The sequence below is a fragment of the Myotis myotis genome, unplaced genomic scaffold (genome assembly GCF_014108235.1).
Source record: "Myotis myotis isolate mMyoMyo1 unplaced genomic scaffold, mMyoMyo1.p scaffold_m19_p_1, whole genome shotgun sequence".
Lineage (NCBI taxonomy): Eukaryota > Metazoa > Chordata > Mammalia > Chiroptera > Vespertilionidae > Myotis > Myotis myotis.
Window position 1 is genome coordinate 105,804,377 of NW_023416313.1, and position 10,497 is coordinate 105,814,873.

Below are 10,497 nucleotides of genomic sequence, written 5' to 3' on the forward strand. Positions count from 1 at the left end.
CAGGCACCCAGGACCTGGGCTGCTTCCCCCAGGCCACCCACAGGCACCCAGGACCCAGCTGGCTTCCCTCCAGCCCTGGTTTTATCAGGAAGGACGTCCAGAAGACATCTGGTCTAATTAGCATATTACCCTTTTATTATTATAGACTAGAGGCCTGATACATGAAATTTGTGCACAGGGGTGGGGGGTCCCTCAGCCCGGCCTATACCCTCTCCAATCCAGGACCCCTCAGGGGATGTCCAACCCGCAATCCAGGACCACTGGCTCCTAACTGCTCACCTGCCTACCTGCCTGATCTCCCCTAACCATTCTGCCTGCCTGCCTGATCAACCCTAACCACCTCTGCCTGCCTGCCTGATGCCCCTAACCACTCTCCCCTGCTGACCTGATCACCCCTAACTACTCTCCCCTGCCATCCTAATCACCCCTAACTGCTCTCCCCTGCTGGCCTGATGGCCCCTAACCGTTCTCCCCTGCCGGCCTGATTGCCCCTACATGGCTTTTTCTGGAAGGACATCCAGTCTATCTGGTCTAATTAGTATATTACCCTTTTATTAGTATAGATATGCATAACCCAAGGACACAGACAATAGTGTGGTGAAGGCCTGGGGGTGGTATAGGGTAGAGGGCATCAATGGGGAAAAAAGGTAGACATCTGTAATACTTTCAACAATAAAGATGCCCACCCAGAGTGTCTCAGGGATTGAGCATCGACCTATGAACCAGGAGGTCATGGTTCAATTCCATGGTCAGGACACATCCCCAGTGTGGGGCATGCAGGAGACAGCCAATCAATGATTCTCTCTCAGCATTGATGTTTTTATCTCTCGCTCTCCTTCTCCCTTCCTCTCTGAAATCAATAAAAAATATATTTTAAAAAAACAATAAAAATAAACGTTTTAAATTTTAAAATAAATAAACAAAAATGATGGCATAGAAGGAAATGGAAAGACAGGGCAATTCACAATTCCTTTTCCTTTAAGTTCTTCCTTATCTATTAGTAAGCCCAGAGAGTGTTAGTAAAATGTACGTGTATCAAGAAGTGGAATAAAAACAAGCTGAGTTCATTTTGTGCATCATTTCCACTGTTCTGTACATGGATATTCCAGCTGCAAATACAAGTTGTCATTTCAGAGATTTTGCATACAAGTAAAGTGCTCTTATATTTGCTTTGAAAACTGGAATTGCAAAACATAAAGATGATGCTATAAAATCATGCTAATTTTAACTTTTTTCTTCAATTGATATTAAATAGCAAATAAAAACAGCATGACAAGTTCAGAGAAAGATTATGGAAAAAAGAAAAAAGATTTATATTTTAGGACCTTTAAAATCATCTTTTTCATGCTTTTTGAGCAAGGGACTCTGCATTTCATTTTGTACTGGACCCTGAAAATTATGTAGCTAGTTTTGATTACACAACCAACTAAGACTGCACTCTTCCCCCTTAATCCCTTCTCCCCCTGGGCCTTAACAGTGGAGGGTCAAAACACACAGTTAGCAAGCTGGGAAAGGAAGAGAAATAATAATGGGGTGGGGAGGACAAGACCCTCCTCCATTTCAATACATGGGTCTTGCTGGGGAAAAGGAGAAATTTAACATTAATGTTTTGATCATTGTTGGGAAGTGGACATTCTAATGTTTTAATTGAGGCTGGTTTTTACCTAAAGTGACATTAGTACAGTCTGTGACCTAAATGTGAGTATAAAAGTAATGAAACCAGCCCTCCATCTAGGAGGAAGGAGAGAATATTCAATTAAATAAATTTTAAAAGAGCAATAGAGGGCAAAGGTAGAGTTGCATTTTTATCATATCTCATGAGTCATGCATGTTCAATACCCTAGTTAAAAAATGAAGTGAAAATTTGAAGAGGTCTGACCAGAGTTTTGTCTCAAAAGAGAAAGAAAGCTTTTCTTGGTTTAGCCACAAAAATACATTGAAAATGATCAGACTCCATAGCTGAGTTTACCTCACAAATTACCCATATGTTCAAGCTCATGTTACAATTCTTTTGGGAGCATTAAAATGGTTTTCAATTTTCTCACTCAATTTCTTCTATCTCTGCTGAAAACAAGAGATGACATTGTATGAAAAGAGTAAGTCACTTTAAATTAGAGCAACTTGACTTTTGTCTTGCAGTCAATCAAATGCAGATCAAATGTGTGTTTTTCCCAAAGAAAAAACAAACTGTGAGAAATTCATATAAAAGCACTTCTTATATTTTTAGAAATATAAAGGGTTGTTTTTAAATTTCTCTGTTTTAATATTCTGTCACACTGATAAGCTGTGAATTTTAATTTATCACTCTACCACATTTTCAAAATAAGAAAAAAGCCAAGAATTTTTTCTGAAGGATGAACACAATAAGGTTTCTGTGGTAATATGTACCTTTAAAATGAAGAACTATATTTGTTTCAAATAGTCCACAAAAATTAGCCTATATTAATCAATAGATGTTCTGTGATACTTTTTATTTTTTCAGTAAAATAGGATTGTATGCAGAACTTCCAAATCAAGGTATCACAACACAAAATGCTTTTATAATATTTTGAGATAATTTATTAATATAAGAAATTTTATATTAAATGAAAATTCCAAAAAAAAGTATAATCTATAAAGTTATATGTTAGATTTAGAGCAAATAATGACTACAATATATTATGGACTTTGGGTGTGTTAAAAGATTTTCTGATGAAGTAAAGGTTCATGAACAAACAAATGTAAACTTTATGAAATGTGTTTGCCTCTGAAATTATGCCCCTCAAGAGTCCCTTACAGTTTCTTAATTGGTTGCATTTGGTTTTTTTCTTTTTTCTAATTCTCCATCATTTCTTAGTGCAGAAACTTTCTGAATGACACTCTATTGACTACTGAATTAGTGCCTTTTATGGGCTAAACATTGTACAAGGTGATAGAAACTAGTATCTTCAGTCTAGAACAGAGCTGACAGATATAATGCAGAACTCCCAGTTATATTTGAATTTCATCTAAATGAGTAATTTTTTAATAAAAGCATGTGCCAAATACTTCAAGGAATACATTTTTAATTTCAAAAAACCTGGCAACCTAGGTCAGTGGAACTAATGATTTGTTCTTGCACTACAGAATCAATACCTGGACATCTGGAGACTACTAGCTAAACTTTGACCCTGCCCTCACCTCTATTGGTGCCCTTCCTTCCTCCCTCTTCTACGTTGGCCTATTTTTTCTTGTTCTTTTTTGGAATTACATAATTTTTAATGAAACTATCTTCAAATAAGTTCCATAAGTAATGATATGTGAGGATAAACATGCTAAGCGCTTACATGTTTGACAGTATCTTTATCCTGCTATCACATGTGATTGATATTTAAACTCAGTATATAGAGTTCTAGATTAAAAATAATATCTCAGAGCTTTGAAGATACTGCTCCATTGTTTTCTAGCATCCAGTATTGCTGGTAAAAAGTCCAAGGTCAGTCTGATTCTTATTTTTTCTACAGGTTACCTGTTTTGTTTTGTTTTTATTTTCTGAAAGCATTTATCTCTTCATTCTTGGTTGTATTAGTTTGCTAGGGCTGCCTTAATAAAATTCCACAGGATAATTAAGCAACAGAAATTTGCTTTCTCATAATTCTGAATGCTAGAAGTCCAAGATTAAAGGGTCAACAGGTTCATTGCAGCAAGATATGGAAATAGCCTAAGTGTCTCTCAATGAATGAATGGATTTTTTCAGTGTGGTATACATATGCAATGGAGTATTATTCTGGCATAAAAAGGAGAAAATCCTGCCTTTGTGACAATATAGGTGAAACTGGTAAGCATTATTGCAAAATAAAATAAGCCAAATAGAGAAAGATAAATACTGTATGATATCACTTATTTGAGTAATCTTTTTTAAAAAGTCAAACTCACCTTTTATAGGCCAGAAAGGACAAGAAATATTCAAAGTGATAAATAGCAAGGATCTACAACCAAGATTATTCTACCCAGCAAAGCTATCATTTAGAATTGAAGGTCAGTTAAAGAGCTTCACAGACAAGAAAAAGCTAAAGGAGTTCATCACCACCAAACCAGTATTACATGAAATGTTGAAGTGTATTCTTTAAGAAGAGGAAGAAAAAGAAAAGACAAAGATGAAGATGAAGAAGAAGAAGAAGAAGAAAAATATGAGCAATAAGATGGCAATAAATACATACAATTGAATCTAAAAATCACAATAAATGAACAAGGAATCTAATGAACAAAATAAACTGATGAATAAAATAAAACCAGAGGCATGAAAACATGGAACAGATAATGAATCTCCAAGAGAAGAGGGTTGGCATTCGGGAAGAGATTAACCAAAGATCTTATATGCATACTAGTGGCCCAGTACACAAATTCATGCACACTGAAAGGAAATTAATTAGAAGAAATATTTTAAAATCACTATTCACCCTTTCTCTATAATAGAAGTGTCAACCAAATTCACCATCGACAATGACAGATCAAAATACACACATGTCATTGGCACCAGCAAGAGTTTTATATGTATTGTGCATGCGCGAGTCAACTTAGCCTTTTATAGATATAGACTAAACTAGCTTAATTAGACCTGCTTTCTGATTTAGCTAAACTTTTTCCTGCCCAGTGAAGCATCCCAACGTTTCTTTAAGGTAATTGTCAGTTACACAGCAGTAAACATCAGCATGAAGCAGATTATTATTATAGATTATGCAGGGAGAACAAAGGGTAAAATATTTAACTGCAGCAGTGTTTGACTATATTCTGCTCAGTGAGAAAATATGAAGTAATTTTTTAGGTCCACCATTTCTTACTTCTTTTCAGTCAGGTGAAGTTTTTAAAGTTTCTAAATCTCCATTTCCCGGCTAATGAAAAGAAAAGAGGATTCCACCAAGTCTCCTATCTACCTACTCCAGGACTTGTGTGAGGATCAAATGAGATGAGGCATGGGAAAACACTTCACAGACATTTGGTTACAGTGTGAAATGTTTCTACCTGGCTATAAAGCAAGTTGTGCTCCTGGGCTGAAAAAACTGCAAAGAGGCTAGTCTTCACTAGGAAGAGGAAGCCGGGTATTGCTATGTGATGTCATTACCCAGATGGACATTTAGGATATTATCCATTTATATATAGATAAATATGCATTACCTATGGGCATATATGGATGGCAACTGATCAATATTTCTCTCTCACATAAATGTTTCTCTCTCTCTCATTTTCTCTCTCTCTCTCCCTCTTTCTCTCTCTCCTTCTCTCTCTTCGCATGTCCCCTGGATTACAAAAATAAATAAATTATAATTTTATTTGTCAATTATGTCTCAATAAAGCAGGGGGGTAGGAAATGCAAATTCTTCAGTCCCATTTCAAACTGCTAAATTAGAAATTCTGCATTTTGAGTTTAACAAGTCTACCAGGTGATTCTGGTGTAAACTAAAATTTGGGTTAGCCTAAACGAACACAAGCATCTGTTTGCAAATATACACTACCTCATAGCATTATAGTTCTCAAAGGGGAGGGCAGGGAGAAAGATGCCCCAGAATGACATGATGATGTGTCAGAGGAGGAAACTGTGGTTACCTATATGAAAAATTTAACTTGAGGAACTAAAATTTAGATCATTATAATCCTCTAAAATAATAAAAGCATATTAAAAATAGAGAAAAGAGTATTCAATTTATTTTATGTTCATATATCTTTTTTAAATTTATTTTTTCCATCACCATTTATTCCCTCTATGCCCTCTTCCACCTCCACTCATCCCTCTCCACCGCCACAATCACCACACTGTTGTCTATGTCCATGAGTTTGCTCTTTTTTTTTCCTCTTATGCTCAATCCCTCCACCACCACCCTAGCACCTTCCCCACTCCCAGGTGTCTGACTGCTCTTTATCTATGAGTCTGTCTCCATTTTGTTTGGTAGTTCCATTTGTTCATTAAATTCCACATATGAGTGAAATCAATGGTACTTGTCTTTCTCTGGCATGTTTCACTAAACATAATGTTCTCCAGGTTCATCCATGCTGTCGCAAAAGGGTAAATTTTTCTTCCTTTTTACAGCAAAGTAGTATTGCATTATGTAAATGTACCACAGCTTTTTTATCCACTAGTCTACTAATGGACACTTGGGCTGCTACCAAACCTTGGCTATTTTAAATAATGCTGCAATGAACATATTCTTTCAAATTAGTGTTTCAGATTTCTGAAATCTGAATTATAATCTGAATTATAATTCCCAGAGTGGAATCCCTGGGTCATTAAGAAGTTCCATTTTTAATTTTTTGAGTTAACTTCATACTGCTTTCCACAACGACTGCATCATTCTGCATTCCCACCAACAGTGCATGAGGCTTTCCTTTCCTCCACATCCTTACCAACACTTGTTGTTTGTTGATTTACTGATGATAGCCGTTCTCACAGATGTAAGGTGATATCTGATTGTGGTTTTAATTTGCATCCCTCAGATGAACAGTAATGTTGAGCATCTTTTCATATGTCTATTGTCCACCTGTTTATCCTCTTGGAAAAGTGTCTATTCAGGTATTTTGCCCATTTTTTAATTGGATTGTTTGTTTCTTTGGTGTTGAGTTTTAAAAGTTCTTTATAAATTTTGGATATTATCCCCTTATCAGATGTATCATAGGCAAATATGCTCTCCCATTCAGTGGTTTATCTTTTCATTTTGTTGATGGTTTCCTTTGCTGTGCAGAAAATTTTTAGTTTAATGTAGTCGCATTTGTTTATTTTTTTCTTTTGTTTCCCTTGCTTGAGGAGATATATCAGAAAAAAAAATATTGCTATGAGAAATGTTTGAGATTTTACTGCTAATGTTTTATTCTAGGATTTTTATGGTTTTGAATCTAACATTTAAGTCTTTAATCCATTTTGAGTTCGTGTGTGTGTGTGTGTGTGTGTGTGTGTGTGTGCAGTGTAAGAAAGTGGTCTAGTTTCATTTTTTGAACATATCTGTCCAATATTTCCAACAACATTTATTTCAAAGAACATTTTTAGTCCGTTGTGTGGTTTTTTGCCTCCTTTGTCAAATATTAATTGACTATAAAGGTGTGGATTTAATTTTGGGCTCTCTATTCTGTTCCATTGATTTATATGTCTGTTTGTTTGCCAGTACCATTATGGCCTTGTAGTATAGCTTGATATCAGGTAGGGTGATTCCTCCAACCTTGTTCTTCTTTCTCAAGATCACTGTTGCCATTCAGGGTCTTTTATGGTTCCATACAAATTTTTGAAACATCTGTTCTAGTTCTGTGAAATACTCCATTGGTATCTTGATAAAAATTGTGTTGAGTCTGTAGATTGCTTTAGGTAGTAGGGACATTTTAATTATATTAATTCTTCTTATTCATGAATATGGTATATGCTTCCACTTATTTGTATCTTCCTCAATTTCTTTCTTCAGTGTCTTATAATTTTCCAAGTACAGGTCTTTTAGATCTTGGTTAAATTTATTCCTATGCATTTTATTCTTTTTGAAGCAACTGTGAATGGGATTGCTTTTTTTTTAGTTTCCATTTCTGATAGTTCATTTGTTCATATCAAGAGATGCAGAAAAAGCATTTGATAAAATCCAGCACCAATTTATGATAAAAACTCTCAACAAAGTAGTAATAGAGGTAACATACCTCAAATAATAAAAGTCATATATGACAAACCCACAGCCAACAGCATACTCAATGGGCAAAAATTACAAACGTTTCCTTAAGATGGGGAACAAGAGAGAGATATCTGCTTTCACCATTCTTATTCAACATAGTACTGCAAGTCCTAGCCACAGCAATCACACAAGAAGAAGAAATAAAAGGCATTCAAATTGGAAAGAAAAAAGTAAAACTGTCACTATTTGCACATAAGATGATGCTGTATATAAAGAACTATAAAGATTCCACCAAAAAACTACTAGAACTGAAAAATGAATTCAATAATGTAGCAGGATACAAAATAAATATCCATAAATCAATTGCATCTTTATACATCACATGATATGTTTTATACATCACATGATAGGTATTTGTCACAGGCTTCTTTTTCCATTCTCCTCTCCTTTGGTTCAGGGAAAGGCAGTATGGTTAAACTCAGATTCTGGAGCCATATTCCTCTGACTTCAAACCCCAGCTCCCTCAGTTTATTAGCTGTACAACGTGAGCAGGTTAACCTCTCTCCAATTCCTCATCTGTAAAAGTGGGCATATAATAACTGAACCTTTTTCATAGGGTTACTATAAGGGTTAAATGTTCAAACATGTAAGGTACTTAGTCTCCAATAGAAAACCTATATAAGTGCAATCTATTTAATATTCATTGTCTTTTTTATTTCTATCATACTTAAATTATTTGCTTCTTAATTCCTATGTCACCATAAAGAAAAATCTTGTATTTAAAATATATGTATTTAATATATGGCATGACTTATTGATTTCAGTTTAGAATAAAAGAACAATGTGACAATGTCTTGCTGAAGTACCAGAAAATCCTTAATGATCTTTCTTTTCTTTTAGTTGTTATTGAATTAAGTATATAAAGGTAATTTATGACAGTGAGCATTTTGGTGATATTTATACATCTGGTACTGTAAGTATTAACTAAAGCACTTATCAAAGGGAGAAACTAGCTGAATAGAAACTAAATGAATTTTTTAAAGGCTTATGTGGCTTCTGGAGTACATTTTGCATGTAGAAATGAATCACAGAAGTGAAAACATGAAATTGTTGATTGTTATGAATGTTTTCATGAGACATATTGAGTCTAGGAACATTTTTCTTTCTTTTCATTTGACTTCCTTCTTGGATGATTTCCTAAGTTTTCTGTTAATAGCCTCATTCCACTTCAGCAAAGTAGCGACTTCCCCAAATCAGTTTTCTCAACCAGAGGGGACATCAGGTCACCAGGGAAGCTAATTCAAACTATACATCCCTGCCACAGCCCAACATGAAGAGCTTATCAAACTTTCTCAAAAGAGGTCCCAAGGCATATGTACTTAGAAAAGTATCCTCAAGGAATCAGGGTATTCTGCTCCCCATCTCACTTTAAGCCCCCACCTCCCACATACCATACACACGCTAACTGCAAACCACTGTTCTAGATGGTAGCTAGTTCCCCAACAGAAGCATTCATAACATGTATTCCACATGAAACAGCACTGCATGGTCATTGAAAAGTCAGGCTCTGGAGTTATGTTAGCTTTGAACTTTGGCTCTTGTATCTGTGACCGTGGCTGGTTCACTCTCTAATGCTACTGTTCATAGTTTTAGCTATAAGTAACATTGGGCATTTTCTGTATTCTAGGCACTGTGGTAAACCCTAAGCGTGGATTAACTCGCTTAATTCTACAGCAAACCCATGAAGTTGGTGCTATTATTATCCCAATTTTACAGATGAGGAAATTAAGCCTTAGAGAGAGGATAAGTAGTTATTAAAGTTTAAAATTATACAACCAAACAGTAATGGGGTTAGGATCACACCAAGGCTAACTAAGTGTAGGGACCTTGTACTTGGCCACTTCACTGTATTAACTCTCAGGAATACTGACAGAGTGCAGAGAAAAATCTCCAAAGAAAAATAGGAGTTGATGAATCTAAGATAGAAAGAAACCCAGATGAAAAGCTATGCATTGGATTAGCCTAACACTGTTTGAGAAACCAGAAATGACATGAAAAATTGGAATAGTGGATAATGTTCAAGGAAAGTAATGAAGAGGTTGCCCATAGAAGCATTTTATTGATACCAGCCTCTTCCCACAACTAACCTGTTAAATAAAGAGTGGCTGACATCATTTTCACACGTGCCCTCTTTAATAGACTTTTCCTGAAAGCGCTGAGTGGAAGTCTCAGTACAACCACTTTTCAGGAGGTCTAGATAGCATCGAGTCCAAAACTGGAACAGAAAAAAACAAGGCTCTGGGAGGGAGGTCTCCACAGAGAAAAAAGAAAGGGGACTTAACAAAGCAGATGATATTTTGAAGAAGTTGAGTGAAAGATTGAAGCAAAGAAATTATATATGCTAATTTTACAGATATAAAAAAATTAGAACTTCTTGACTTTATTAAACAATATTATCTACACTAATGAAAGACAAAGATGCTAATTGACCATAGCTTCACTATGCCCCAAGCCAAGCCAGCCAATCAGAGAGACTATATGCTAATTAACCCAACCAAAATGGCGGCCGGCAGCCACAGAGCTGGAGCAAGCAGGAGGCTTGGTTGCCCCGGCGTTGGAGGAAGCCAAGCTTCCCGCCTGCTCTGAGCCGGCTGTGGCCTCCACTCATGGCAACAAAGTTTCAATTATAGAAGACAAATAAATCCCAGATACCTGCTTCCAGCCAGCCTCCACTGGGAGCTTGGGTGGCTGGGGGCCGTGGCCAGCCTGCAAACAGCCATCAGCCCATCACCCAGGATGGCCACACCCTCATGGGGTGAGGGTCCCCGCTGGGGGGCTTAGCCAGCCAGAAAACAGCCCTCAGCCCCTCACCAAGACTGGACAGGCACCCCAAGAGGACCCC